The following is a 26,280-nucleotide window of genomic DNA, read 5'->3' on the forward strand; positions in this document are numbered from 1 at the left end:
TGATGTATGTCGAGGTAGCAGGCATGCATTTGACTATTTCATCCACATATATATTTGTGTCATCCAATAGTTCAGCTGTAGCCTTAGAATCAGGGTCTTGGTTAACGGGTGCACGTGACAGTGCATCTGCTGTGAAGAGTGCTTTGCCTGGAGTGTGTGAGATGGTGTAACTGTACCTCACAAGCCTTAGACGGAACCGTTGGATTCTGGGTGGAAGCTCGGTTAGAGCTTGCTGTCCTAGCAGGCTGATGAGTGGCTTATGGTCAGTCTCTAAGGAAAAGTGTCTCCCGATGAGAAAATCTTTGAATCTTTCACAACCCCATGTTAGTTCAAGCGCCTCCTTCTCCACCTGTGCATACCTCTGTTCTGTTTCCGTTAAAGAACGAGACGCATATGCAACAGGTCTCCATTGCTCTCCCTCTTTTTGAAATAGGACTGCTCCCAGTCCATAGCAGGAAGCATCTGCAGACAGTTTTAACTCTTTATTTGGGTCATAGAGTGCAAGAATGGGAGTTGACGTCAGATCGCCTTTTAGCTGATTGAACGCTTTTTGCTGTGCGCAGCTCCAAACCCACTGATTTTTCTTCGAGAGCAGGTCTCTTAGGGGTTTGTCTTTTTCGGCTAGTCCTGGGAAGAATTTGCCTAATTGGTTAACCATCCCGAGAAAGCTGCGCACTTCACTGACGTTTGATGGCTCTTTCATTGCTGTGATCGCTCAAATTTTGTCTGAGTCTGGCTGTACTCCCTCCGCAGACAAAACGTGTCCGAGGAACTTCACTTCCTGTTTGCTCAGGTCACATTTCTCCAGGTTTAGTGTGACACCGGCCTCTTGTAGCTTATTGAGCACTGTGTGCAGTCTGGCATTGTGCTCCTGCTGATCCTGTCCCCAAATGAGGATGTCATCCATGTGACAAACCACACCTGGCAGCCCATTAAGGATCACTGACATTCTACGCTGAAAATGTTCTGGGGCTGATGCTATTCCAAAGGGAAGTCTGTTAAAGTGGAAGCCCCCAAAGGGTGTAATGAACGTTGTGTAGTGTGCTGACTCTGGTGACAATGGAACCTGCCAGAAGCCTCTGTTTGCGTCTAACTTACCGAAGACTTTTGCTCCCGCCAGGGATCCAAGTGTCTGTTCAACCGAAGGCAGGATGTACTTTTCTCTGCACACTGCTTCATTGAGGTGAGTGAGGTCAACACAAATGCGCACAGAGTCGTTTTTTTTTGGCACTGGGACCATACCTGCACACCATTCTGTTGGTTCTTCAACTCTGCTGATTACTCCCATGGACTCCATTCTTTCCAGTTCCCGTTTCACCTTTCTTAACAAAGGGATGGGGACCCGTCTTGGTGTGGCCAGGGAAAAAGGCACAGCATTGCGTTTCAACTTAATCGTTTAAGGTTGTTGCATTAAACCTAATCCCTGACACAGCTTTGGGTAGTTCTCATTCAACACATTCATGTCAATACTGTCAGCTCTACACACAAGGGTCAGCTTGACACTTGCTGGCCTGCTTAACAGTGCTATGTGCAAATCTTTGACAATGTACACATTTTCCTGTATTCCCTGTTCACCTTTGCAGATTGTTTCTCTGCTCATACCCAACACATCAAGTGGAGTACCACCTGGACCAAACAATGGTCTATCTGGTTTACATAACTCTGTCTGATTTTGGTTTATGCAGTAATACATCTGGGCTGGGATAACAGAGACGTCAGCTCCTGTGTCTATCTTAAATCTAACTTTGTAGTTTCTGATAGTAAGGTCTGCATGCCTAGGATCTGAACCTGCGTCTACAGAACCAAGAAACATGGGTGTATCATCACTTTTCTCTGTTTCTATCACATGCACATATTTAACAGATTTACACACTTTACTCAAGTGTCCTCTTTTACCACATGAGTGACATGTTGCATCTTTTCCTGGGCATTGTCCTTTACCATGCGCAGGGGTTTTCCCACACCTGTAGCATGATCTCCCATTTGGTGTTTTGTCCTTTGTTGTGCATTTACGTTCTCTTCGGGGTTTGAATGTTGAATGCTTTTGTTCCCTGTGCTTCGCTGTCACAGCATCTATTTCCATCTTATTTTACCCTCTGATATCTGTCTGTTGTTTTTTGATGACTTCAGACTGCCGGGCCTGATTAACCGCTTTCTCCAACGTCAAATCTTTGTCCATTTGAAGTCTCTCCGCTAAGCTGATGTCCCTCAGACCCACGACGAGGCGATCTCTTATTAACTCATCTTGCAGTGCACCGTAACTGCAGTTTTCAGCTAAAGCATAAAGTGCGGTCCTGACAAACGAGTCAACAGTCTCATTAGCTTGCTGTGTTCTTTGATTAAAGCGAGCTCTCTCATAGATAATGTTTTTCCTGGGAACAAAATACGTATCCAAAGTGTCTCTTACTGCTTGGTACTGCTGCCTTTGTATGTCCGATAAAGCTTGCCCTCGGAGGATATCATCTGCTTCATCCCCCATGCAGTAGATGAGTAGTGTTGCGGGAATTGCCGTCTTGTGTGTGACTGGGTGCAGTAAGGAGTGTATGTGATGTGTGTGTGAGCATGCGCATGAAGGAAACGCGGGGAGCGAAAGAGAGAAAAATGGAGAGAGTGTGTCATGGGTAGAGAGGGCGACCGGGAGCAGCGTTCTAACGGGCTACAGGCTATGCAGTGTGTTGTCGAAGTGCGCAGTACTGTTATTAAAGCCTCATCTCTTCAGTACTCTCCGGTGCCTCGGCTGATTTCTGTCTGTCTCACTACTCCACAAAAGTGAAGGGAGTTAACCTCGAAGGAGGACAAACTTCGGCCCTGGAGGAAGCATCTCCCCTCGCGTCTCCCGACCATGGTCAGGGGACTGACGGCGAGGAATGGTTAACACTGGCGACCACGAAGGGACCCTCTCACGTTGTCAAAGGAGTGGTGAGCACTGAGAAAAACCGACAGGCTAAAGCAGCTAACGATAAAGCCAAGTGACCGTAATTACAAGTGTATTAGCCCGTAGCTAAGCTAACTCGCGATGGCCGCTGCTCACCATTCTCGTGCAAAGTACGGACTTGAGACCAATTACTCCAACCCTTTCATATCGCTGACCAGTGTCTCCGAGGGTGCCGCGAGCATTAGGGAAGCTAACAGAGACAGAGCTGTGACTAAATGTGAACATATGAACCCATCCCTGTGTGCTGAAAGTTGTGCTAACACACATGCTAATGGAGAAGGTGTATTCACGCTGCCCGATGGTCCTGCCCGGCCGCAGTTTTCTCGCACGAATCCCTTCGTTGATGCTGAATGCCGCAGCTACGGCCGTGAGGGAAACACGGGCAGCAGCATGAACTATTATCCAGCTCCTACTCCCCAAATGAAAATCCACTATCCAGACTCAAACCCATTTTCCTCCGCTCACATTGACAGTTTTGTACGCAGCACACCGGCTCAGTTTAACGCAATGTTAAATACACCCATGCAATGTATGCCTTCCAGTAGCCTTGATGAAGCCATAAGCTATGGGGAAACCACTGCACAGCATAAACCCCGCTCGAAACCAGGCAAGACCCGCTGTGTGCCCCGTCAGCCCCCATCTGACAGTGAAGAGGACAGTGACACTAGAGAGAGAGTCCCCACCCTATGTCCGGGCCAATATGACGGCACCACACCGTGGAAGGAATTTCTGCACAGGTTTGAGAGCTGTGCTGAAGCCAACTATTGGTCAGAAAAAACAATGACAACTCAGCTTAAATTCTGCCTAGTTGGAGCAGCAGGGGCCATTATCCACAGAAATCCCCGCTCATCCAAATGGGATTACCGCCGCCTGGTGGACGAACTGGAAACTGCATATGGCCCTTCTTCTGACCATGCAGCTGCTGTTGCTGTAGAACTGAGGCAGCGAGTGCGTAAACCTGGTGAGGCCCTGCATGTTTTCAGAGATGACATTTATGGGAAAGTGGCTGTTGCATTTGGTAATAGAGCAGAGATTGAACAAGACTCTATAGCTGTTGAAGTTTTCACCAATGGGCTGGGTGATGCAGAAATAGTACAGAAGTTGCTAGAGAGGGACCTAGCCACACTTGCTTGTGCATACAAAATAGCCCACCGACACGAAACCACTAAAAGGGCTGCATCTTATGTAACCAGTGCCATGCAGCAAGGAGCCCGTAACGCAGCTGAACGCTGGCCCCGAGCTGCTGTCGTCAGAGAAAAAGACAAAGATGAGACTGTTGCTGAGCATGCACCTGCAGCTAGCCCCTCACCAAATCGTTTTGTCCCACACATACCCTCGACAACACCGAACAATCACAGAAATTTTAAAAGGAGTGGGGTTCGCTGCCATAACTGTCAAGGTTGGGGCCATGTCCAAAAGCAGTGCCCTTCCCCTCACAAAACCACCAAGGCCTTAACATTGAACAGTAGCCCTTGGGACAGCCCAAAGCCCACTGTGCTCCACCTTAAGTGCCAAAGCCAAGAAATGAGTATCCCCATGCGCCTCTACGAAGTGGAGGTATGTGCTGTTTTGGACAGTGGAGCCCGGAGGAGCGTGCTGCTACAACTCCATCCACCCAGACGTGAGACCACCACTACAGCCCTCAGTTGTTGAGACCGTGCTTGGTGTGGGACCTGGGGACGTGCCGGTGCTAGGTGAAGCCCAGATACCTGTCAATATTAACAATCGACAGGTTGATGTTAATTTTCTGGTGGCAGATATAGCAGGAAATGAGGTGCTGCTTGGGCATCCCTTCCTCACTCAAGCTGAAGCACGTCTTGATTTCGGCAAACGCCGCATCATCCTGTTCGGTGAAGAGGTGCTCTACTACCTGTCATGGCGCAGTGGCCCGTGGAAATGGGATGGACTCAAGTGCAGATTCAAAACCGGAGGCCAGGGGTGAGGTGTAATGAAAAGAGATTTTATTTTACAATGCTCAGACGCTAACAGAAAGTGCAGACTAGAATCAATGAACATAAACTAGATGTCTGAAGCGAGAGAAAATACTGTGATGATAACTAGATGGCAGGGATAACTGGGTGCAGGTACTGGGCAGGGGAAACTGTGGCGGGCCAGGGCACTGAAACAGAGGAGAGAGCAGTCAGGGGAATCCTACAGGGGGTTGCGAGTGAATCTAAGGATAGTACACAGAGCTGTCTTACAAGCTTGCAGGTGGGGGTTGCGTGGAGGGGGGAGGCAGGAGAGGTCCAGGTGGGTGCTGTATGCAATGCAGGGAGGCAGGCAGGAGAGAATGGCAGTTCCAAAACGGAGAGGGATTACCGGCGGCAGCAAACTGGTGTCCAGGAGAGCTTGGTAGGTGGGTTTCAGAGGCTGACGAGAAAAACAGAGATACGGTTAATACACACGATGAGTCACCAAGGAACGGACATGAGGCCGAGAACTGACTAAAGTTGGCAGATAATCTGGCGAAGACCAGTTGAGTGCGCCGGTCATAAATACTGCTGGTACGATTGCCATCAGGTGAGGAACAACAAAGACTCCACCCAGTGGGGAGGAGCCGATGCTGTGGAAAACCACCCAGACCACGACACTACCCCCCCAGCAAGGGTCGATCCCTGGCGACCGAGCCACCCGCGGCCCGCGCCGAGCCCTGTAAAAAGCAGAAAGCAAAGCAGGATCCAAAACCAAGGAACGAGACACCCAGGACCGCTCCTCAGGCCCATAACCCTCCCAGTCCACCAAGAACCGCCGGACCCGTCCCCGCCGACGGACGTCCAGAATGCGCCGGACCGCGAAGGCAGGATGCCCGTCAACGAGCCGGGCGGGAGGAGGGGGAGCGGAAGGAGGGCACAACGGACTCACGACCACCGGCTTGACCTGGCAGACGTGGAAGGTCGGGTGAATGCGCAGCGAGGAAGGCAGCTTCAACCTCAGCGCAGAAGGGCTGAGGACCCGCTCCACCTCGAAGGGTCCAATGAAACGCGGGGCCAGCTTACGAGATGCCACCTTGAGGGGAACGTCCTTAGCAGACAACCACACCTTCTGCCCAGGGGAGTAGGCAGGGGCTGCCCTGCGGCGACGGTCCGCGTACAGGCACTGGCGAGCAATGGACCGGCACAATGACCGACGGGTCAACCTCCACGCCCGCTGACAACGCCTGAGATGGTGTTGGACCGAGGGAACCTCGAGGTCAGCCTCCTGGTCGGGGAAGAGGGGCGACTGGTAACCTATGGAGGCCTCGAAAGGCGAGAGGCCAGTAGCAGAAGACGTAAGCGAATTGTGAGCGTATTCCGCCCACGGCAGCAATGAGGACCATGAGGCGGGGTTGGAGGCAGCGACACAACGGAGGGTGGCCTCCAGTTCCTGGTTGAGCCGTTCGGCCTGCCCATTCGTCTGTGGATGAAATCCTGAGCTCAAGCAGGGTTTTGCTCCGAGAGCGGTGCAGAACGACCTCCACACTCGCGAAATGAACTGAGGGCCCTCATGCCTATCTGACACGATCTCCAAAGGTATGCCGTGGAGTCTGAAGACCTGCTCAGTCATAATCTTGGCTGTCTCCGATGCGGTGGGGAGTTTGTTTAGGGCAATGAAGTGTGCAGCTTTGGAGAATCTATCTACTACTGTGAGAATTGTGGTTTTACCTGAGGAGATGGGGAGGCCAGTAACAAAATCCAACGCAATGTGAGACCAGGGGCGATGAGGTATAGTGAGGGGTCGTAAAAGTCCGGCTGGGCGTAGTGAGCTCGATTTGTTACGTGCGCAGACAGGACAGGCAGCTACATATTCTTTGACGTGTTTATCAATAGTCTCCCACCAGAAATACCTTTTAAGGAGTGAGCCTGTTCTCCCCCCACCCGGATGGTAAGCAAATTTGCCCTTGTGGACCCAATCGATCACCTTAGGGCAAGCCACGGTGGGGACATAGCGTCGGTTCGGATGGCCCGTGCCGGGGTCTGGCTCAGTCTCCAGCGCACGGCGGATGTCCTCCTCCATGTCCCAGGCGACAGAACCGATCCTGACTCCTGCCGGCAAGATGGTGGGTGCATCAGACGGGTCACACACAGGGTCGAACTGGTGGGACAGAGCATCCGGCTTAGTGTTGCGGGTGCCTGGTCGGTAAGAGATGGAAAAGTTAAATCGAGTAAAGAATAGGGACCATCGAGCTTGGCGCGAGTTGAGCCTTTTGGCGTGCGTAAATAGGTTAAGTTTTTATGATCAGTCCAAATAGTGAATGGATGCTCTGCTCCCTCAAGTAAATGCTGCCATTCCTCCAGCGCCAGCTTTACAGCAAGCAACTCCCTGTCTCCAACGTCATAATTCCTCTCCGCGGGTGAGAGGCGGCGGGAGAAAAAGGCGCAGGGCTGAAGCTTAGCAGATGAACCTGAACGCTGGGACAACACCGCCCCCACCCCAACGCCTGACGCGTCTACTTCCACGACGAAAGGTTTACTATGATCAGGATGGATTAAGACCGGCGCAGAGGTAAACAGTTCTTTCAACCGGGAGAAGGCGGCGTCGGCCTCCGGACTCCAATGGTAAGGAAGCTTAGAGGAAGTTAGACGAGTTAGGGGAGCGGCTACTTGGCTATAATTCCTGATGAAGCGGCGGTAGAAGTTCGCGAAGCCCAAAAACCCTTGTACGTGTTTTCGTGAGGTTGGTAGTGGCCACTACGCTACTGCCTTCACTTTAGCCGGATCAGTCTTCACCTGCCCCCCTGCAAGAATGTAACCCAGAAATGACACAGATGGTGAGTGGAATTCACATTTCTCGGCTTTGACAAATAATTTGTTCTCCAACAACCGCTGGAGTACGGCCCGGACATGGACTCTGTGTTCCTTGAGGTCCTTGGAAAAAATCAGGATGTAATCGAGGTAAACGAAGACAAAACGATCCAGAAAATCCCTAAGGACATCATTCACTAGGGTTTGAAAAACTGCAGGTGCATTAGTGAGGCCAAATGGCATGACTAAATACTCGAAATGTCCTAAGTGTGTGTTACAGTTTTTTACAGACGCTAGGACACATTTCCCAATACTTAGGTCACTTTTGCAAAACACTTCACACAATCCTCCTAACTGACCGTCAGCTTGGCAAAGCCGTTCATTTCACATTCAAAATGCACTACAACTACCAAAACACTTCATTCAGGTCTCAAATAAACTCATTCTTCCAGAACACTAGCAAAGGTTGACAACCGACAAACACACTTTGTCACCCACAAAACAATGACCTACACTCTAAGAAATAAAATGTTGCATTTACTCCACCCAGTTATGTCAACCGGTTCCACATAACTGGGTTAGTGAAATATAAAATGTATGATACACTTAATTTGAACAACAAATTTTAAGTACATCTGTCAAGCTTTGGCTAATTAAATGCAAATCACAAGAATGGTGTTGTATTAACTAAATATCATAATGTTGATCTAACTAACATATTGACTTAAATTGACAACACTAAATAAAATCTACTCAACCAAAACAAGCCCTACTTACTCTATAAAATAAGATGTTGCATTTACTCCACCCAGTTATGTCAACCGGTTCCACACAACTGGGTTAGTGAAATCTAAAATGTATGACACATTTAATTTGAACAACAAATTTTAAGTACATCTGATAAATTGACTAACCCTAAACGAGCTCTACTGAAACTATAGGATTAAATTACTTACTCTATTCAAAGTAAATTGAATAAATCAAACACAATTTTATTCAGTTAACCCAACTTTAATAACACTTGGTGTAAAATGTGCTGAAGCAAACTTTGAGCTGTTCAAAATTCTAGATCAATGCCTTTTTCCTAAACAAAAATATCTTCACATATATGCAAGTGCATATTAAGTACAGGAAGACATAATGCAGAATGTTAAAATCAAGTTATTAAAACTGGAAAGTGTTGTGATTCCAACATTTTTAACATTAACATGACTTAATTTAAACTTGCTTCGGGTACAATGGAAAACTCACAATACAGTCCTATAAACAACAAGTAGAAATGACTTTAGTGGCATTTTTGTCCATATTTAAAAAACCTTTTTTTTCCCCAAAACTTAAAATGAAGTCCAAACTTAGGAGCAGTCTTGTTCAATGTAGCTGGATGGTGGTAAAAGTTCAACATGAACAAAGCATGCCAAAAAGTATGAGGCCTTGCAGAAGTTCTTGCGGAATTCAAACTGAACAGTTTATAAAGTGCAAGGAGATGGGTTTGAGAATCTTGTAACCAGTTCAGTGTCCTCTATAGTTCAGTGCAGGCTGTTTCACTCAAGCAGTTTGTTTTTCAGAACTTGCACATTCATGGATAGGTTGTTCCCATCCAACTCCATCAGCACCTTCTGAAGAAATTCAAATATGTATTTCAGGTGCTTTGGGTACCTCAGATTTAGACTGTAGATTAGTCCAAGCAGGAGGGCACACCCCTTTGCCACATCACTAAGAGCTTTCAGCACAGTGTATCCTTCTATGATGACACCAATGTCCTCAGGTGTATCTGCAGAGTCTGCTCCTTCATGTCTGACAACACAGACTCCTAAAGTCAGCTGCTCCGTTTCTCTTCTTGCACTAAGATCCATATCCTTAAAATGAAAACAAAGGGGGGAAAAAGTTACTTGCATATAGATACATATGAACAAATGAGCCCACCTTCAATTTACTATCCCAAATTTAAAAAAACCAAACAAACAAACAAACAAACTGATCTTTCCCCTTTTCTAACTTACCAAGAATTCCTTGAACAGGTCATCTGGCTTTTTATTTAAGTAGACACAGTTTTTAGGACGCATTCCCGTCGAACATCAATGCTGATATTCTAGTGGAGATAAGAACTCAATGTGAGACAAGATTTTGGTTCTTTTCCACCTCTTCCCAAACCAAAGTCAAAAATATTAACAGATGAGTGATTAGCGATGAGTAATTAAACAATGTTTGACAACTCACATTAGTGACATTCAGTGAGGTTAATGATTGGTTAGGCACTGATTCTTCTGAGTCAGATCAACAAATATATGAACACAAAACTAGAAGCTTTTCATTTTTGACAATACATGAAAGCTTTCACTTTTGCTTTAATCAATTCTAGACTGTTCAACAATATAATTATTAATTGTACCCCTAAAAATGTTAAAATGAAATAGAAGATTAGAACTCGGCAATATGGATTCAAAATCCTATCACAATATTTTCTGGTATTTATTACGATAACAAGAGTTACAATAAAAGATAACAGTAACCACAATCACATCTGAGCCACTTTTGTTGCATCTACTGACAGACAGAACTAGCTGACCAACATAAAATGAAGGGGGAACACACAAATTGTCACTTTGATAATCAATGGAACTGATACAAGGAGTTAAATGCATTACATATAGCTGTATTACACATAATGCTGCATTTTAATGACACAAGATAAATGCATGTCTTACACTTTAATCACTGATATTAACACTAAACCAGATATCAACACGGGGTAGAATTCCTTCAAACAATGTAGCAACTTATTTGATGCATGTTTCTAAAATACACTATACATATATTTCATTCTTCAAACGGGTCGGATCGCTGGCGCTCCTGGTGCTCATTACTGACACCAGGGAGCATGCGCGGTAGATGTTGGGAGTAATTTTAAAGCTGCAGTTCTTAGTAGGCAAGTTGCAGCTTAACATGAATCGTAAAACATTTTGGGAAATTACACCGAAGTGGGCCCAATAATATTTGTTAAATGCCTGACTAATAACACCTGTGAGAGGCATACAAGCTAGAATGCTAAAAAAAAAAAAAATTACCAGACATCATTTGTTTTAAAATAAAACATACAGAAGTACTCCCGAAAATGTCGGATGTTTATCATTTAGTACACATTAACCAAATATGTCATCCTTAAATGGTTGTACTTACCGAATAATCCTCAAATGGCAATGGATTTTATCCAGGCTTCTGAGCATGATGCAAGTTTCGGTTGAAAATGGCAGTTGTTCAAACTTCCACACTGCACATGTGCAAACTGAGAAGTACGGAGAGCCTGTTAGGACAATCCTCTTCAAATTAAAGTGCTGTTCATTTTAAATGAACTTTTTACGTTGAATTTAATGTACTGCATTTTGTTGTATTGAAATATTGTGTTATTAATTAAAATCAAAACAATATCCTTGTGTTTAGAGTTAAAAATCAATTGTGACATTAATTTTAACATAAAACGTTTACATAATGCTAGCAACATCAATGTATCATTTCTTAGAGTGTAAAAAACACTAACAACATGTAGCATTACACAGTGTTTTCTTGTGTAAAACAAGGACACATCTCTGTTTATAATTTCAATATATGTTACTGGAATGAATCAGACATCATGCAGAATTCGTTAATATTTGTTTATGTATTTTTATTTTTTTGCACTAAGTAATCCCAAAATACAAGAATTTGTATACACACCATCCACTGATACACATACAATAGTAATGCTAATCTACTCGGTCTTCTCCATTTGGCCACAGGTTCTCATCCACATCACATCTTATGTCATCTAGGGCGATACACCTAGGAAAGAATCTTCTGGCATGCCAGAATTGAAGGAGTTGAAAAATTGAAGGAGTAACACCTGTGTAGATGTTCATCTACAATGAGAATAAGCTGTGGCTGGTTAAACTGCATTTTTAGATTTAAAATATGTTTCACTAAAATATTGCTGTTGGATTTTGCTGTCTTATTCAGTTTTGCATTGTGTTATTGTTTTGGCCATAAGTTTAACAGTTTTGAAAACAGTATGTAAGCACATGCAAAATGTCCTGTCCGTACAAAGCTTTTTGGCAGTTGTTGTGTCTGAGTGAGAAGATAATTCATGAAATTTGAGAGATGTAGTCATTGAATGCATTTTGTGCCAAAACAATGATAACTGGTCCTCAGTTTAGCCCACATAGACTTCTGTTGTGCTCACTGTGTGAGGAGTTTTGCAAACGTGACCTAAGTATTGAGAAATGTGTCCTAGCGTCTGTAAAAAACTGTAAACGCAGTTTTCCACTCATCCCCCTCCCTGATTCTGACTAGGTGACCCCATGGAGGGGCTCAAAAGCGGAGCTGATGAGTGGTAACGGGTATTTGTTTTTAACTGTGATGTCATTAAGGGGCCGAAAGTCGATGCATGGACGGAGTGTGCCATCTTTCTTACCCACGAAGAAGCCAGCACCCACGGGGGAAGTTGATGGTCTGATGAGTCCAGCCGCCAGTGAGTCTCTGATGTATTTTTCCATGGCAGCCCGTTCAGGGCGTGACAAGTTGTAGAGGCGGCTGGAAGGTAACGTGGAGCCGGAAAACAAGGTAATGGCACAATCGTAAGGGCGATGGGGTGGTAGGGACAGTGCCTTATCTTTGTTAAAAACTTCTGATATGTCATGATATTCGGGGGGAACCGCAGAGAGGTCAGGGGTGCAGTTCTCCTTGCTAGAGGGCTCGGTGGCCCCTGGTGGGGCAGCTGAGACGAGACAATATGGGCTCCAACTCACGACCCTCTGTCCCACCCAATCCAGGTGAGGATTATGATGCCTTAGCCATGGGAAACCTAAAATTATGGGCGTGTCAGGGGACTGTGAGGTGTAAAAGATCAGTGTTTCTCTGTGGTTGCCGGAAGTGATCAAGGCAACCGGTGCAGTGCGATGAGTGATGTAAGAAAAGACCTGATCGTTTAATGCCCTAACTGGGATAGACGGATTTAACTCAAAAAGAGGGATCTGAAGCTGTTCAGCAAATCCCCTGTCGATCAAACTCCGCTCGGCCCCTGAATCAACCAGCGCTGATGAGACGTGGGCTCCCTGACCGAGTAAGAGTGTCACAGAAAGCAAAAATCGGGGCTTGGCGTTAACCCTGGTACCGCCCACCCGTACCCCCGGACCTACCGGCGGGCGGTCTCTTTTCCCTTCTTAGGGCAGGAAGAAATCAAATGCTCACCGGAGCCACAATAAAAGCAAGAGTGTGAATGGCGGCGCCTCTCTCTCTCCTCTACCGTCAACTGGTAACGCCCGATCTGCATGGGTTCCGGTTCCGGTTCACCACTCCCTGTGCCAGCAATGGGATTGGACGGCTGAACCGGAAGCAGTGGCGGGGGAGAAACGACCGGGGATGACTGCCGCAAGGACCTGTAGTCCCTCTCCCACTCTCGCTCCCGCAACCTGCTGTCAATGCGAAGTGTGAGGGAAACCAGCTCCTCAAAATTAGCGGGCTCATCCCGGGAGGCCAGGTGGTCCTTCATCTCTTCGTTGAGAGAGTGCAAATACACCCCATGCAGAGCCCGATCAGACCAGCCCGCCTCGGCGGTGGCGATGTGGAAATCGATTAGGAAGTCCGCAATGCTCCGCCGTCCCTGACGAAGATGCAACAGCCTCCGCGCCGAACTGCATTCAGAGGTCGGGTGAGCGAAAGTTTTCTTAAACTCACTCAGAAAGTCATTGTAATGACAAGTCGGTAACGGATGTCTAGCTAGATAAGCCTCCGCCCATGTAAGGGCGCGATCGCGCAGTTTCCCGACTAAATAAGAAATCCGCACGGTATCAGAAACAAACGAGCGGGGTGAGCGACCGAATGCTAGCTCGCACTGAAGGAGGAAACCGCTACATCCCCCCCCGGCCGCCAGAAAAGGGTTCCGGCTCCGGGGAGGCGGCATCGCGGAACATCGGCGTCTGCAGAGGCTCAGAATCCGCAGCGGGCTGAGGCGGCGGCGCGGGTACCGGTGCCGACGTACCGGGAACGGGTTCGGGTTCAGGGGCAGTGGCTGACTGAAGGGTCTGAACCGCGGACTGCATCTTCTCCTGCTCGTCAGTGAGTGAGTTAACCTTCGCCAGGAGAAACTGGAGCGCTTCCTCGTGAGTACCAAGAATGGCACCCTGTTTCGAGACGGCAGTCCGGATTTGATCCGCTGAGTCCATATACTGGCCAGATTATACTGTCATGGCGCAGTGGCCCGTGGAAATGGGATGGACTCAAGTGCAGATTCAAAACCGGAGGCCAGGGGTGAGGTGTAACGAAAAGAGATTTTATTTTACAATGCTCAGAGGCTAACAGAAAGTGCAGACTAGAATCAATGAACATAAACTAGATGTCTGAAGCGAGAGAAAATACTGTGATGATAACTAGATGGCAGGGATAACTGGGTGCAGGTACTGGGCAGGGGAAACTGTGGCGGGCCAGGGCACTGAAACAGAGGAGAGAGCAGTCAGGGGAATCCTACAGGGGGTTGCGAGTGAATCTAAGGATAGTACACAGAGCTGTCTTACAAGCTTGCAGGTGGGGGTTGCGTGGAGGGGGGAGGCAGGAGAGGTCCAGGTGGGTGCTGTATGCAATGCAGGGAGGCAGGCAGGAGAGAATGGCAGTTCCAAAACGGAGAGGGATTACCGGCGGCAGCAAACTGGTGTCCAGGAGAGCTTGGTAGGTGGGTTTCAGAGGCTGACGAGAAAAACAGAGATACGGTTAATACACACGATGAGTCACCAAGGAACGGACATGAGGCCGAGAACTGACTAAAGTTGGCAGATAATCTGGCGAAGACCAGTTGAGTGCGCCGGTCATAAATACTGCTGGTACGATTGCCATCAGGTGAGGAACAACAAAGACTCCACCCAGTGGGGAGGAGCCAATGCTGTGGAAAACCACCCAGACCACGACACTACCAAACCGAAGCCAGTACAAAGTCATACGCAGTGAGAATAGCTAGAACTGTGGTGGTGGAACCGGGGCAAGAGTATATGGTGAAAGGCAATGTGCATCCTGGTGCAGCAGCTCGAGGTGACATGATGCTTAGTCCCACCAAAGGTTTTGTTGAGAAGCACAAAGTACGATAGCGATAAGCCAGAGTCCTAGTCAACGCACAGCCTTCTAAAGCTGTCCCACTTCGCCTTTTTAACCTCGGCAATAAAGCAGTAACAATTAAGGCAGGATCCATTGCCGGGCTCCTCCAGCCAGCTGAGGCCGTGGAACCCTCCACAGTCTCCCCAGCTGCAGACTCTCTGACCAGCCCTCCTGTGGTTCCTCTGCACCTGCAGGAGCTCTATGCCCAGAGCTCCACAGACCTCAATGACTATGAACAGCTCCAACTGAAACGCTTGCTTTGCACTTATGGACATGTGTTTTCTACAGGGCCTGCTGACCTGGGCCGAACCAGCCTTGTGCAGCATGACATCATAACCGGTCCTGGTGCCCCAGTCAAACAAAATCCACGAAGAATGGCAGGGGAAAAGCAGCAAAATGCTGATCAGCAGATCTACGACAGTCTACAGAGCGGTCTCGCCCAACGCAGCTGCAGCAGCTGGCCTCGCCCATCGTTATGGTGCGTAAGAAAGATGGGACATACCGTCTCTGCATTGACTACAGGGCTCTCAGCGACCGCACCATAACAGACGCCTACCCGCTGCCCCGCATCCAGGACACGCTGGACACACTCTCAACTGCCAGATGGTTCAGCACATTAGACCTCGAATCAGGCTACTGGCAGGTTGAGCTGACGCCTAGAGCACGCAGGGCTGCCGCTTTCTGCACTAGGACAGGCCTCCTCCTCCTCCTCCTCCTGGCTCTCATACAGTGGGAGACCTGCCTGGTCTACTTGGACAACATCATCGTGCTGGCTAAGGACGTGTCGGGGATGCTGCAACGGCTTGGCTAGGTATTCTATAGACTTCAACAAGCTAACTTGAAACTGAAACCTGCCAAATGCTGCCTCTTTCGCCGCGAAGTTGCTTATCTTGGCCATGTGGTATCCGAGCATGGTGTGGCTACCGACCCCAGCAAAGTTCAAAAAGTTCAGATGTGGCCCACACCTACGTCCATCCAGGAGGTCAGACGCTTCATCGGCCTGGCCTCATATTATCGCCGGTTCGTGAAAGATTTTGCCTCTATAGCCGAACCCCTGCACAACCTGACCAAGAGGAATGCACATTTTCAGTGGCATGCTGAGCACCAAGCAGCTTTCGACAAGCTGAAGTGTCGACTCACCTCTGCCCCTGTTCTTGGCTATCCACTTGACCATGGAGAAATGACACTAGACATTTTCGCCAGTACCTCCTTGGACGGCCTTTCGAAGTGCGCACAGACCACAGCAGCCTGCGGTGGCTAACAAAAATGAAAGAGCCAGAGGGACAGTTAGCTCGATGGCTCGAGAAGCTTGCCGAGTACAACTTTGAGATCATCCACCGTCCAGGTCGAGTGCACACCAATGCTGATAGCCTCTCCAGAAGACCCTGTCGCCAATCCTGTCCATGCAGAGTGCAGGACCCCCCCCCCCAAGCATCTCGGGGGGACCAGTCATCAGGCAGTCCAATGCGAGTTGGACTCTGACACCAGCTCCCTGTTGCTGAGTCCGGTGAGGGTGGAGGGGCAACCGGCTACTACAGCGGTGTGTCTAGTGGGGGTAAGTCATAACACCACCACACCAGAAACAAAGACTTTAGACCAAACTGCTCTTACAAAGTCAGACATTTTATGTCAAAACACTCCTACCAACACAGACATCTCAGAACAGACAATTCACACTAGAACAGACATATCACACCAGAACATGTCCACTAATACACACACTGTAAAGCTGACTGAGAGAGTATATGTGGCTAAAACCCTTGATACTGCTTCTCGGTTTCATGGCTGGACCATGGGGGAGCTGAGCCAAGCCCAGGACGCTGATGCAGACATTGCACCCATACGCGCCTGGATGGAGGCCAGCAGTGAGCGCCCCCCATGGACTATCCGATTGTTCAGTCTGACGTCACTAGCCGTGTCTGGGTCTAAACTCCGCTGCAGGTCCATATATCAAACGATCACTATGGCATTACTGAGAGTTGAAAAACTATCTAAAGTCTTTCATCTTTAATAAAATGATCAGCGTTCTGCTCTACCAGGTGTAACACTTGAGTTTAACATCCAGGCATCCATGAAAACGGAATTTATGACATTTAATGGAGTTAGAAGTTAGCAGGGAGTTAGCTCGCTAGCTTCTATCTAAATACAATATAGCATGTCCTGACTGCGGGGTTTTGGAAACAAATTAAAACGTACAGCTCTGCTATAACTTCCAGCATAAATGAAGACAGAAAACTAAAAAGCAGTGACGTTTGTAGGGTTACTGAAGTTGGGCTAGCTGGTATATAATGATGTGCTACGTGACCGTTAGCGACACAGCTATGTTAGCATAATATAAACAAGCTAACTTTTTTTCCACTCGATAAAAGTTAACGTGAGTGTTCTCGGTGGTCAGGAACAAATGTAATCGCATGGCAGGATGCTGTAAAAGGACCAAACTTCAGCCGGGAGAACAACTGAGATAATCCATCCACAATACGAGGTTAGTCATTCATATACTGCTGCATGGGCTGGGCTGTAGTTACATCCTAAGGTTTTAAAAACTGAGCTTAAATAAATGATTAGCGGTAATAAAAGCCGAGGGAGGTCAACAGTGATCACTGACTGCTTTTTGAGATCAAATAGAAGAAAATACATAACATTAAACATGTTAACAACACAAAAGCCATATTAAACGCAGACTACTTTAGACCCGGAAGTAGGATTCGTCGCGTCATCACTGAACAACTGGATTGTTTCACCATGCAGCCCAGCCACTAAGACATACTGGGCTCAATGGACAACATCTCTACTTCAGAGATGCCGTTCTGGTCCGTCGCTTCTACTGCCTTGACGAGACCCAGTTCTATCCTCAAATCGTACTGCCACGCAAGCTACAACCAGAAGTGATGGGCCAGATGCACGAAGGGCCAGTAGGTGGACATTTTGGAGTTGAGAGGACTGTGGCCAGACTACGAACCCGATTCTATTGGTATCACATAACGGAAGACGTCGCCCTTTGGTGCCGTACTTGTACCAGCTGTGCATCCAGGGCCCGACCCCAGAAGACACCACAAGCTCCGATGGGAACTGTCCGGGTAGGAGCCCCAATGGAGCGCGTTGCGCTGGACATTATGGGACCACTGAATGAGACGGAGCGCACAAACCGATATGTGCTTGTGATACAACACTACTTTACAAAGTGGACTGAAGCCTTTCCTATCCCAGATGAACGGGCTGCAACCGTTGGCGAGGTCGTTGCATCTGAGTGGGTGTGCCGCTACGGGATACCTCAAGCACTGCACAGTGACCAGGGACGCAATTTTGAATCTGATGTGTTCCAGGGGGTGTGCAGTTTGTTTGGCATAGATAAGACTCATACAACGCCATTCTGACCCCAGTCAGATGGCCAGGTTGAACGTTTCAATGCCACTCTCCAGAAGATCCTGGCCTCCACAGCAGAGCGTTGCCATTGGGACTGGGACCTGATGATCCCGTACGCTGTTATGGCCTACAGGGCGACCAAACACAGTACTACAGGTTTCACCCCGAACTTCATGATGTTTGGCCGAGAACTGAGTGAGCCAGTGGACCTTGTTGCAGGTCTACCTCCTGATCCAGACAACCAACCCTCAGCTCCAGAGTATGTGCAGCAAATGCGTGAGCGGCTGGAGCTGGCCCACCTCATCGCCAGGGAAGCCCTGGGTGAGTCAGTCAAGCGCGCAAAAAGGCAATATGACAAGAACTGTTGCCACACACAGTATAAGACTGGAGATCCTGTGTGGTATCTCATCAAAGGAACACGTCACGTCAAGAACAAGGTCAGAAAGTTCCTCCCATCGTATGAAGGACCATTCTTTGTCCTGGGGCAATTGGATGACCTAGTTTATCGGATCCGGAAGAACCCAAGGTCTAAAGTGAAAGTTGTCCACTATGACCAGCTAAAGCATTATCGCTGCCGCGAGCCACTGGACAACACCTGGGTCCTTGATCAAGCTCATCAGTGGTCCCCTACAGAGGTCCCACCACCAGCTTTAGAGGATGACCCAGCAGACCGTGATCTGGGTCTGCACAGTCTGTTCTCTACTGCAACTGGCAATGGCCCCAGCTCCTCTCAGCCTTCTGTCTCAGTTGCAGCTGATCCCGCTCTGGTTGTGGTTGTCCCATCGTCCCCTTCCCATGTAGACCATGAGAATGGTGGGGGTGTGGTGGGTGAGCCAGACCACCTGGGCCAGCAGTTTCAGCGGCCAACTCGTCAGCGCAGAGCTCCAGACCGGTATGGAGTTTGGATCACTTAGCTTGGTTTACCTACCATGGACAGTTCCAAGTAGGACTGAAGATTCAGTTCAAGTTTAAATCGTTTCAGCCTCCTACACTGTTAGCTACAATGGTTCAAAAGAGCTATATTTTTCATTGTTCCAGTGTTTACATTTAAAAAAAAAAAGTGAGTAAAGTATCTGAAGGACCTACGGGGTTATCTACAGTACATGCACTTATCCATTTGTATTTGTGCCTTCCTAGATGCTAGGATAAGTTAGTTATTCCCGGTCGCCATGTAATAGTTACAGTTGTGTAATTTCTTTTCTACTTAACAGCACTTGAAATGCTTTATTTTGCACATGTATGTACACCTTACTTGAGCCAACCTCTTTGTCACTGAAGTGCACTCGTTGATACTATACCTCCCCTTATATGCGGTAATGGCTAACACTTTTATCTCCTGTGGGCTCCAAGTGGTAAAGGGGATTGTGTACCAGTTTTATGCATTACAATGCTGGAGTGGAATTGTTGTTTAATTGCCATCCAGAGTGGGGGTAGTGTTGCGGGAATTGCCGTCTTGTGTGTGACTGGGTGCAGTAAGGAGTGTATGTGATGTGTGTGTGAGCATGCTCGTGAAGGAAACGCGGGGAGCGAAAGAGAGAAAAATGGAGAGAGTGTGTCATGGGTAGAGAGGGCGACCGGGAGCAGCGTTCTAACGGGCTACAGGCTACGCAGTGTGTTGTCCAAGTGTGCAGTACTGTTATTAAAGCCTCATCTCTTCAGTACTCTCCGGTGCCTCGGCTGATTTCTGTCTGTCTCACTACTCCACAAAAGTGAAGGGAGTTAACCCCGAAGGAGGACAAACTTTGGCCCTGGAGGAAGCATCTCCCCTCGCGTCTCCCGACCACGGTCAGGGGACTGACGGTGAGGAATGGTTAACAGTGTGTTTACCTGGTTAGCCTCTGCGCTAAGGTGCAGTTTGCTTGCAAGTCGAAATCTTTCAAACCTCCTTATCCACTTTTCCCATTGCTGTGGCTTTGAGAAATCAAACAGCTCGGGAGGCTGGATGGTGAATGTGGCATTAGGGGGTAAGTTAGCGTTAGCATTATAGCCGCTGTTAGCTTGCTGGTGGGGCGGTGACGTACGAGGCCGTGTAGCTGTTGCGCTAGCTCCCGCTTCTTCGTCTGACATCTTATCATCTGGAGAAAAACTCTTTACCGCTCCCAAAGCCGCTTGCTGTCACTCCCCGATGACAAGGCTCTTACTGCAATCCCACTTCTGACACCATGTCGTGGTTTTAGGCAAGGATTCAAGTGACACTTTGTAGAGCACTCAAACTCCGACCTTTATTGTCTACTTCCTGTTTCCGAACCCCCTTTCACAATAAAACAGGTTATGCTCAAACAGATTACACCACAGTGACCAGGGGCGTAACTTCGAATCGAAGGTCTTTGGGGAGATCTGTCGGCTGCTGGTGGTGGAGAAGACAAGAACCAAACCGCTCCACCCGCAAAGCGATGGCTTGGTCGAGTGCTTCAACCGCATGGTGGCCACCCAGCTCGTCATCCTCACCAGCCACCACCAGCGGGATTGGGACCGACATCTGCCCCTGGTCCTTTGGTCGTATCGGACTGTGGTTCAGGAGTCTAGCCAGTGCACGCATGCCGCCTTGATGTTTGGACGGGAGCTCTGGACACCCGTGGATTTGGTGTTCCCCCCCCCCCCCGCCCCCCCAAGCCATCTCTGGGTCAGAGATGGACTACTACAGGAGGCTGCAGGTGGTTCATGACCAGTGTTGGTCAAGTTACTTGAAAAAAGTAATCAGTAACTAATTACTAATTACTTCCCCAAAAAAGTAATCCCGTTACTTTACTGATTACTTATCTTCAAAAGTAATTAATTACTTAGTTACTTAGTTACTTTTTAAAAACACGATTTACAACCTGAATAGGTGATAAAGAGATCGATCTTTCAGCCCAATTCTACTTTTTCTGCATAATCCATCATACAAAATGTAATCAAATGGAAAAATCTCTTTTTTTAACTTGTTTTATCAGTTTTAATCTTTTAACTTTATGCATCAAGTAAAAATTAAACTATAAGCAACATTCTCTGACTTGAATAAATTAGTTTAACATTTAAACCTATTTTCTACACATTCCAGCACATAAAATAAAATATTTTTTGTGTTTACACTCAGTCTTTCAAATAGATGCAAGTAAAACACAGCAGAAAATAAATAAAGTCAAAGACTCAGCGGTCCTGTTGCTCTATTTTCACCTGTAAAGCAGGACTGCGGTAGGCGGAGGGTTACCCTGGTGCAGGTGTGCCGTGGTCAATGGAAGAATCCGCGAGTTTCTCTCTGAATTTCCCATTACGTCATAGCGCACTCAGCGCTTGCTTGGAAGTTTAGGGGTTTTTTCGCTGTAAAAAGAAGTTTTCTTCCCACGCACGATGGACGCTAATGTTTTTGTCACTTTTTATGGAATCAAACTCAAAGTAAGGTCAGTACTTCCACGCTTTAAACGCTGCACGCTCATACTCTCTCCCACAATCGATATGTGATCCATTGTTGATCTGCACACAGCTGTTGTCACGAACGGCGCACTCGCTTACGTCACTGTCGTGAGACATTCTCGCAAAAAAATTACGGTTTTAGTAATGCAGTAACGCAGCGTTCCTACGGGAAAGTAACGGTAATCTAATTACCGTTTTTGCAATAGTAATCCCTTACTTTACTCGTTACTTGAAAAAAGTAATCAGATTACAGTAACGCGTTACAAGTAACGCGTTACTGCCCATCTCTGTTCATGACTACACCCGCCAGGCCCAGGCCAGCGCCGGAGTACGACAGAAAAGAGCCTATGACACACCAGGTGCCGAGGGGGAGCTTTCATGCCTGGCGACAAAGTTTGGGTTTACTGCCCGGTTTGCAAGAGAGGAATGTCCCCCAAGCTCCGCAGTCACTGGCAAGGGCCGGTGGAGGTCATGGAGCGGCTAACAGAAGTGGTGTACCGGATCCGCATGCCGGGCCCGGGGCGCATGGTGGTGTTGCATCAGGACAGACTCTCACCGTACCAACCGCGTGGTCCAGCAGCCGCCGGGGCAGGGGATGCTGGTGGCACCTCATGTTCTGATCCGAGTGACTCTTCCCCTGCCGGTCGAGATTGGCCGGTGCACTGAAAGAAGACACCTAGACATTTGCAGGACTTTGTGTTGGGTAATGGGGTTGTCGGGGATGACTGACCCCTGACCCCACTGCTCTCTGACATTTTAAATTGGTTTGTTAACATTATTCCCAGAGCTTCTCAGAAATCTAGCTGGAAAACCCTGTGTTTTACAATTGCCTTAAGAGGTGAAATACAGAGCAACTTAAAAACTACCAGCAAAAAGCAGAGAGGGAAGTTGAATAACACACAATGGACATGTGAGTGCGAATGGTTGCCTGTCTCTATGTGTTAGCCCTGCGACAGACTGGGTGTATCCTGCCTCTCACTCTATGGTAGCTGGGATAGGCTCCAGCCCCTCAGTGACCCTGAAAAAAATAAGCGCAACAGAATGGATGGATGGATGGATGGATGGATGGATGGAAGTAAAAAAAAAACAACACATTAATGCGACTGAACACCTGCGGTAGTGACAGAATCCACAAAATAAGAAGGATTGCACTGAGAGTTGTTTAAAACAAGTACATTCATCTGAGTTGTGAGTAAGAAAAAGATTCAAAGTAATGTGTATTTTAATCGCATGATTCATATAATACTGCCGATACATATTTGCTGTTAGTCATTTATTGTTAGCTTGTGATTTTTTTTCAACTGTTGGGTAGATTGCTGATGCCGGTAATAAACTCCTGTGACCAGCTTCATCCTCAGCTATTACTTTGTTCTATCAATTAACCTTGAAAGACGCACTCATAGAAAAGTGAGGAATAGGTGTTTACCAAATAAGGGTGACAGGGTAGCCTCCATTTCCAGAGCTGAAATAATCAATAGTCTATGAATATTCAGGTCAGAACCCTCAGGCCTGAGAAAAACATAAATGTTTACTCTGTAAGTGCTAGAAACAAAAGACACAGAAAAAAGGGCTTTTAAGAAAAACAAGGAGATGATGAGGAAAGGTGATGTTGCCGTCTCTGGTTGTTTTTATTATTTAACCGAACCAAACAGATTCACCAGTGCTGTGTTGATTTTGGTCTCTTACAGAAAATAAAGAAGGAATACATGATGAGATCATCAGTTCAATCGGGAAACAACTGTACATATTATACTGTATCCACTATACTGTATAAAATGTATAAAACAGGTTATTTTACACAAAGTAAAACAAGTAAGCTGTTTATGCTTCACTCAGCATTAATAGAAATTCACATTATAATGCCATTATAGGCAACAGTCAGTACTTTGACCAAGAGGTTTAATATGTGTTTATTCATGGCCACAATTGGTCCTCACATCTAAAAGTGCCACTGAATTCAGTATCAAATAAATGTAAAAAGTAAAGAAATAAAGGTGTTTAAACTTAAGTTACTGTTCTGTTTTTTTCTTGGTGGTGGTGGTTATTACAGTGTTATTTAGCTTGCCATGAACCTTCTAATTTGCTGTATGATTTTTTTTGTGAAACTGCTCCCTAAGGGTGAGGACTAGGATCAGGCGGCATGCTTTTTTTTTTTTTTTTTACAGGTTTTCAATCTGTGCACCTACTGTTTTCTTTACGTTAGCATCAACAGGGCCCCCTTCATGAATCACTCTCTTTCTCCAATTTCTGCAGTTTTTTTGGAGAAATACAATGCAGTGCTTCAGCAGCTACAGCAGCAATCAGCTTATTTTATACATAGTTTATTCAGTGGTGGAATGAACACAGTAAACATTTTCACAAGTAGAGTCCATGAAATACAAAAAAGATTATCATCTAAAAGTCCAGAGATCTTACAAGTCTAATGCATTACCTTTACTAGTTGATAAGATAGAGATTTTGTACATCCACGTGTCTGAATGTTTTTACATGTCATGTGTTGCTGTCTGTGTTCTCTTTCAGTAATTTCAGTGGTGGTTAACACTGTCACCTCACAGCAAGAAGTTCCATTCTCTGTGGAGTTTGCATGTCCTCTCCATGCCTGTGTGGGTTCTCTCTGGATACTCTGGATTTCTCCCAAGTTCAAAGTTCTATGATGACACACGACCCTGAATTTGATAAGTGGAAGAAAATGGGTGAGTGGTAACTGGTGGGGTAACTTCAATCAAGTTCTGGCCATAGCCAGCTTAAAAAGCAGTCAAATAAAGGGCATAGACCTGGGTGGTGCAGATCAGTAGTGAATAGTAAATACATGTTTAGGCTAGGGGTCGGGAATCAATGGTTCGCGAGCCAGATGTGGCTCTTTTGATGGCTGCACCTGGCTCGCAGACAAATCTTTAATTTAAAAAAAAATGTTAAAAATATAAAACATTCTCATGTATTGTAATCCATTAATTTCCTACTGCTCATGTTCATGGTTGGGGGTGGCTGGAGCCAATCACAGCTGCCCTCCAGGACAACACCAAAATTTTATTGGATAATACCTAACGTACACGGGTTGTGGTGAGGTCAGAAAGTAACCTTCCCGCCTCTTAATCAAGTAGTCAGTTAGCTAATTGCAGCAACTCTTTTATCGAAGAAGATGGCTAAAAGAAAAAAAGATGAGGAGTATCGTACTTTTCAGCAGGAATAGACAGAGGAATTCGTCTTTGTGGAGAGAGCAGGTTCTGCAGTGTGTCCAATATCTAATGATAAAATTGCATCGATGAAACGGTAAAATCTAAAGCGTCACTTCGACACACGCCATACTACTTTTGCATCGAAATGTCCTGCGGGGGACAGCAGGAAGAAAGCATGTCAAGAGCTACTGTGCAGAGAGCAAGCTAGTCAGCAGCAACTCCATGTTTGGACCCAACAAGGTGATTGTTTTTTATTGATAAAGTGCTATCTGTCAAAGCGCAGACTTCCCAGTCCGTTCTCGACCCTTCTACCCCTGTCCCTAGTTCTGCTGTCTTTGACAGGTTCGAGCCAGTTTCCTTGCTCTGCCTGCAGGAGTTGGTTGCTCACATGAAGCCCTCAGGTTCCCCTTATGATGCTCTCCCTCCTCGATTTTTCAAAGAGGTTTTTCTCACTATAGCATCAGCTGTACAATCCATTGTAAATAGTAGTTTGTCCTCTGGTGTTGTACCTGTCAATCTCAAACATGCGGTGATTCAGCCTCTACTCAAGAAACCTGCTCTTGGTCCTGATATTATTGCGAATTACAGACCTATTTCCAAACTGCCTTTTATCTCAAAGATTCTTGAAAAGGTAGTTTACAAGCAATTAATGTCCTTCCTAGAAGAACACGGTATTTTAGAAGTTTTCCAATCTGGTTTTAAAGCTTTACACAGTACCGAATCTGCCCTTTTAAGAGTTTTTAATGATGTGTTTTTGGCAAATGACTCAGGTGACTGTGTTATTATCGTGCTGTTAGATTTAACTGCTGCTTTTGATACAGTGGATCATAATATTTTAATCTCCCGTTTAGAGCAGTTGGTGGGTATGCGGAGTACCGCACTGCAGTGGCTCAGATCCTATTTGGCAGAGCGAACTTTCTCTGTGAAACTAGGGGAGTTTGTATCCTCTGCTGCTTCTCTTCAATGTGGGGTCCCACAGGGTTCAGTTTTAGGCCCGCTTCTTTTCTCTCTATATCTCCTACCCCTTGGGTCTATTTTTAGGAAACATGGGATTTCTTTCCACTGCTACGCCGATGACTCCCAGATTTATTTCCCACTTAAAAAGATAAATGGCTTCTCAGTAGACCCGCTGCTCAGATGCCTTGATGAAATAAGGGCCTGGATGGCTTTGAACTTTTTACATTTTAATGAACAGAAAACAGAAGTGATGGTTTTTTGTGGCGCTTCTGAGGCCACTATTATAGAACTTGGTTCACTGGCACAGTATGTTAAACCAGTCATCACTAATCTGGGAGTTAAAATAGAGGCAAATCTTAAACTTGAAAGCCAGGTCAGAGCTGTTGTAAGATCTAGCTTTTTTCATTTGAGGGAATTAGCCAAAATAAAGCCTATCTTATCGAAACAGCATTTTGAGACAGTAATCCATGCCTTTGTTACCTCTAGGCTGGATTATTGTAACGCACTTTATTTTGGGGTTAGTGATGCGTCCATTAGGCGCCTGCAGGTTGTGCAAAATGCTGCAGCACGTCTTTTAACTGGAACAAAAAAGTTTGAGCACATTACCCCAATTTTAATTTCA

At 46.7% G+C, this 26,280-nt stretch overlaps 1 protein-coding gene and 1 long non-coding RNA gene across 2 annotated transcripts in view; one reads left to right on the forward strand and one right to left on the reverse strand.

Moving 5' to 3' along the window:
- Nucleotides 1-26,280, forward strand: part of LOC309697457 (uncharacterized protein) — a 366,834-nt gene that overhangs the window by 266,964 nt on the left and 73,590 nt on the right. The gene's annotated exons all lie outside the window — the stretch shown is intronic.
- LOC309696263 lies at nucleotides 8,672-11,001 on the reverse strand. Its single transcript, XR_014273403.1, has 3 exons — nucleotides 10,834-11,001; nucleotides 9,657-9,745; nucleotides 8,672-9,512 (listed from the first exon to the last, which is right to left on the reverse strand). It is a non-coding gene; the product is annotated as an uncharacterized lncRNA (long non-coding RNA).

This window comes from Aulonocara stuartgranti (assembly GCF_965226115.1).
Source record: "Aulonocara stuartgranti genome assembly, chromosome: 20".
NCBI classification, from domain to species: domain Eukaryota; kingdom Metazoa; phylum Chordata; class Actinopteri; order Cichliformes; family Cichlidae; genus Aulonocara; species Aulonocara stuartgranti.